Here is a 5,642-nt window from a genome sequence, read left to right as displayed (position 1 = left end):
GCCGCCGGCCCCGCGCTCCGCCGGCATGATCTCCTGAAGGGCCGAGCCCGCCCGCGCCCCCGCCCCGGTGAGTGCCGCCACGGGCCGGCCGGCGCTGCCCGGCCCCGCGCTCGCACTTGGCGGAGTTTCGGGCTCTGGCCGGCGCTGCCCTTCTTGAGAGGACGCGGCCCTTCGGGGGCTCCCCGCTSCCCGGAGAGTGGCGGTCGCGGTGCCCACCGCGCATCCCTCCTTCGCATCGCGACCCTCCTTCGCATCCCTGCTTGGCAGCGCGGTGGCTCCGCGTTGGCATTCCCGGGGGGAAAAGTGTCTCTTGGCAGCTGCCCGGCCCTCGGGAAGGCTCGGCCGAGCTTTGCGGGGGATGCTCGGTGTCTGAGCGGGAGAGGCTCCCGTGGGGAAGGGACTCCTGGAAGTGATGCTGGGGCTGAATGCGGGGCTGCGCGGCCGGTGGAGCTGCCGGGCCGAATGTTAACAGCGGGCGGGGGCTGCGGGCCGGGGCTTGGGCACCTGCGAGCAGCAGGTGAAAACRGGCACAAATCGGGCTGAATCAGGGAAAAGCTGTGGGAGCCGCGGGGGATGCGGCGGGGACCGCGGGCCAACAGGTGCAGCGGGGCTTTGGTGCCGGAGGAGTTGCCCCGAGGCCGGCCGGTCCCGGGGAGCCGCTGCCGGGGTCGGGTTCGGGGTCGGAGAAGCTGCCGGGGGTTGGGGTCGCTGCCAGGGGTCGTGGCCACTGCCGAGGGTCGCTGCCGGGTCCCGGTGACCGCGCCGGAGCAGCGGTGCTGAGCGCGGCTGCGGAGCGGGGCCGTGGGAGCTCTGCGCGATGCGAACTCGGAGGTGCGAGGTGCTGCTTACAGGTGAGACTAAAGCTCCAGCGCTTCCTGCCTGGGTTGCCGTTTTGCCCCTGTTGGGAAAATGTTTCCAGTAAKGTAAACTTTTCAGAGAAAAGTAAGKGGTTTYCAATGAGAGGCTCCTTTCCCCGGGTGTTGCAGAATTTTACGGGCTTAGTCGGTTATTGATGATGCACTTTGAATTTTGGTGGTCTTATTATCAGGGAGTAGCTAATGTAGAACATGCCTTGTAGKCTGCAGCATTAGGAATGTTTGTTGAAGTGCTTTGCTAGTCTTTGCTTTAGCATTTGTGAATTTCAGGTGTAATATGTAATAGGAAAAAAAGTCTGGTATAAATACATGTCAGACTAAGAAAGGGTATAAAGCCCAGGGAGCTAAATGCTTCCTGTTAAGTCAACTTTTAAAACAGCTTCTCYCTGGGCAGTAATTCACATTTTTCAAGGGGAGAAAGGATGGGTGAAATTGAATTGTTCAAATTAAGTCAAAATGAATTGCTTAATATTCAGMGGAGTTGATAAATGAACCATTAAATCAACACTTGCATAGCGTTTCATTGAAAAGAGAAATGAACAACTCTCCATTGTGTGCTGGGCAGAATAGGTCAGCCAGTGACGTTGCTACATCAGTGTGCTGAGTCCTCCTCCTGCTAACAGATGTGTTTGCTGGGTGACATTCCATAGGCATGGGAACGAGCTCCTGTGCCCTGTGTGATGAGGAGCAGCATCTGCTGTAAATGACCGTAATCGTCTCAGCCTCCTCTCCGAGGAGAGAAATCTTCGTTAGGTTTCATTTGGCATAAATTAGCATAATTTTATTGACTTCTCATGTTGATGTATAACTGTTGAGAATCCACTCCCGTATTTCAAGCTATGTTTTTTTGTTTTGTTCCTCCCCCAAGGAAGAGCTATATTTTTGAATGCCAGTTTGAGRAGGAAATTATACTGATAAATGGAAAAATGAGGGTTATTATTTTGAAACAGGGCTGACAAGATTCCTTGTAGTAAAAGCTGTTTTCAGAGCATCACCTCTCAGCAATACAGAGCGTGAGCCTGGCTTCCAAACCCTTTGATTAGCAGAGGTACAACTGTTGCAATAATCTTCTTGCCACAGAAAAATTACCTTTGTCTTTGCCCCTTGAAGTCCTTGAAATTCTTGTATTGGAATGCACTGAGGGTATTGACTGTGTCCTTAATGTGCCTTCTGGAAACTTCCAATGGTTTGAAGAGTCATGGATCATATGCCCGTTAYGTTTTCCAGTTGTACCTCTTTGCTTTGCAGATAGCTTAGAATAGCTCATTTTGCTYAAAGCTTTTAAAACTGAAGATGTGACAGCTCTTTTGGTTTGTGCATGTAAACTGAGTATTACAAAGGAGAAATTACGGAGTTAAAGCTCAGAGAAACAGTTTATCCAGGCTCCAGCTGAAGGTAGGATTGTTAATTGACTGATGACTTGAGAAAGCTCCCTCCCTTCAGGTTATTGGCCAGGGGAGTGAGCTGGTGTGCAGACCTTCAGAGGGGCAGAGGCATTTATTTAGGTATTTATAGTTAAATAGAAATATGTGGTCTGTTGCTGTTTATTTTGGGTGATGTGTATGGACCCACTAYACCTTCACAGGTCCTTTGGGTGATGGGTTATTAGGTGGATGCAATASGAGTTGCTTGAAGGCTTGGGGAGCTTTCTATCATCTGTGATGGAGCAGATGGACAAGTGGGTGTSTTTTACTGAGGTTCTGGATCTAGAAAATGCCTTTAGTGCATTTTTCAGATGTTTTGCTGTTCTTAAAGGCCAGGGTAGCTGCAGGTATTCTTGTGCACCGCCAATGTCTGGTTTAGAGTAGTTTTCATTTGCTTCTAATCATTCTCAGGAATGAAAGAAGTAAAAAAGTTTTTCTGAAAACCTATTGTGCTTGTAAGGTTATCCTGCTGGTTCTGTTTCCTTGCTTGCTATTTTTCTCTGAAATCAWAATGCATTTCTTTAGTTCTTTCAATAAAGACTTTAACTCAAGCTTACTGGAAAATGGTCACTCTGTGTTGAGAGAGTGCTGGCATCTTACTGACTTATTTTGGGAATACTGGAGAGAAATATACATGATTCACTTGCATTGATTAAATCCTCCAGGGCAATCTTCTAACACTGCAGTTCTCTAGGTGAAAAATTAACTTTCCTCATTCTCTGCTCCTGCTTTTATTTCATTTGTGTGAATCCCAGGRTCTGTTACCGGTTTACATCAAGTCCCTTAGGTGTGCTTGGAGTGGGAAGTACCTCAATGTGAAAGCTCACACACACTATCAGTCTCTGAGTCCATTTGTCCCTGGCCACCACCAGATACCTCGATCCTGTCAGCCCCACAACAGTCACAGAGGATTTGCACCAGCCCATGGTTCCTTCACCTGTGAAATACTTCCTGAGTGATTGTAAAAAAAAGAATAATGAACAGCTACCTTGATGCTTTTCCARAGGTTTTGGCAAGATAGCACTTTAGGTGCAGCTTAATGACAAACTTTGATTTATGAGGTAACTGAAAATGTTTGTATTGTTGGATGTGGAGTGAAAGCATAGGAGCTTTCTGCATTTCATCTGCAGCTTTTCCAGCACAACATACAGCTAACAGCTTCTCTCTCATTGATTTTAATAACAGATTTCTGCTGCATATGCCTGGAGTAGTTTGAAAACATATTAACTTTTGGGGGGGGGCAGTAGTAGTATGTTTAGTAACAAACACCATAAAGAACTTTGCTATGTCTGTTTGGTTAACCTTGAGAAATCTTAGGTTTTAGCTACTTTTTACATCCTCCCCCTGCCTGGGTGGATGGATCCTGTGGGAAGACTGCTGGGTTTTTTTTTTGTTTGTTTGTTTTTTTTTTTTTTTTTTTTTTTTGAGGCTAAAGATTTAAAAGAAACAAAAGTATTCTTTCCCTCNTTTTTTTTTTTTTTTTTTTTTTTTTTTTCATTTTGAGGCTAAAGATTTAAAAGAAACAAAAGTATTCTTTCCCTCACCCACTGGTTAAGGGCTGGTATGACTCTTGTGTTTTATGTGTGAATTCTTTGCCTTCTTCCTGTACCTCCATCACCTGCTCTCAGTAACAAGTCACATCAGGTGAGCTGTATCTGACTTGTTTGGAAACGGTTCAAAAGGATCCCATTGACATTACCAGGCTCTGGGTCACGCTTGAAATCTTGCCCTTCTGGTGTTAAGCCTTTTCTTTTTTCTTCACCTTGATTTCTGACATACTTTTAGCTGCTGTTCTGTTGGATAGAACTAAGGAAAAGGGATGTGGTATTGAGTTGTTGTTTTTTTTTTTGTCTTTGAAAAATAGGGGATTTTATTTTGAACTTAAGATGGAGCGCTAGGATGATTACCTGTTCCTCTGCTTAGTCAGAAAGGATACTGATTCTTCATGGAGGTGAAAACTTTGTGAAATCTCAGGATCGCCACTCAGTTAAACCCTGGAATCTAATATGGATATTTGAGTTCTGTTATTTTTATTTTTTTGATTTATTCATGTTTTTAAGATTTTAGTGCTGCACGCAAAAAGCTCCCTGAATCTAATGCATTGTAAAATAGTAAGCTGGTACTACTGAGTTATTGTAATACACCTATTATTTCCCCTCTTGGTCCCAAGGGCACTGGGGTTTCTCAGGTTGAGTGCTGGAGAATTCCCATGAATTCAGAAGGGCAGTATTGGGATCACATCCAGGGATCTGTTACCCACTGCTGGGATGAGCCAAGATTTGCTGTGATCGCCCCAGCAGATAGATGTTGCTGTAGTGATTTCACTGTTCCTTGCATGTCAGCCACGTGAGCAGTTAGACAGTCTCATTTCTTCTTTGGCAGTGTGGCAGCCAGGGGAAACCATTCAATTAAAATCCTTCCTGCCTCCTCCAGGGGTTTCCCTGGTGGGTCAGCAGCCGAGGTTCTGGTTTCCCCATCTCAGCAGATGCTTTCACCAGCCCGGAGTCGGCAACCCCAGCCCGACTCAGTGCGCATCTCCCTGGGCAAGGAGGGAGCAGGAGGCTGAGCACATCTCCGTGCCTGTTTCTTACTTTTTTCTGCTGTTAGCCTGAGAAATGAAGTTTGTTCCTGTGTTAYCCTGACACGACTGAAGAGCCTCTTGCTGCAGGCAGCTCTGTCACTCTCTGTAGTGCTTGGATTGCTCAGCAGAGGGAGAAGAGACCATAATGCTGAAGGCATCCAGAAACAGCCAGAGCCACATTTCTCTGACAGACAGCAGGGAGAGGAGTCCCAAAGCCTCCCTCCCTGCTTGATTGTTTTTTTTTTTCCTCTTCTCATCTTGTTTTGAGGCTCAGAGCTAAGCTGTGATTTTTCACCTCTTGATCAAAAGTAGCTGCTTCAGTGTGTGGGTTAATGGACTATTTCAGATGGCAGAATAGGTGACTGTGATAGAAAAGATGAGTCCAAATCCAAGAAGCGGCATGCTTGAAAAATCTACTTCCAAGCATTTCCTAAATATTCAGGGGCTTTCCTAAATATTTATGAAGAGATGTTGGAGTTGACCTTTAGCGACTGAAGCTTTACAGCACATCCAGAAGATAAACAAAACCAAGCCAAACCCGTTGAATTAGCTCAATTCAAGCAGCAAGTAATGCCCATGACTCATCTCCAGGTCAGATTTTTAACTGTYGTAAATCAGTGCAGCTCCATTACCTTCCCAGGCACGGTGCCAGCRCTGCCACTGGCTGGAGGGCTGGACTGCTGTTTTTGTGGGGGGATGAAGTTTGAGCAGAAGATTGTGACAGAGTTGTGGGGTTTTGTTTGTTTTGTTTTATTTGATTTT

The 5,642-nt window shown here is 46.4% G+C and overlaps 1 protein-coding gene across 1 annotated transcript in view; it reads left to right on the top strand.

Annotated features, from left to right (window-relative positions):
- The first annotated feature begins 7 nt into the window (after window positions 1–7).
- The window catches only part of SGCD (sarcoglycan delta), a 291,805-nt gene continuing 286,170 nt past the window's right edge, over window positions 8–5,642 (top strand). Inside the window, exon 1 of the mRNA XM_057379277.1 lies at window positions 8–67. The gene's annotated coding sequence lies outside the window, so the exon portion shown is untranslated. The remainder of the gene's footprint in view (window positions 68–5,642) is intronic.

Source organism: Malurus melanocephalus, unplaced genomic scaffold, assembly GCF_030028575.1.
Source record: "Malurus melanocephalus ecotype Western Australia unplaced genomic scaffold, MMel_1.1 scaffold_399, whole genome shotgun sequence".
NCBI classification, from domain to species: Eukaryota; Metazoa; Chordata; class Aves; order Passeriformes; family Maluridae; genus Malurus; species Malurus melanocephalus.
The sequence above is the reverse complement of the archived record's forward strand: the minus strand, read 5'-3'. Positions and strand labels throughout refer to the sequence as shown.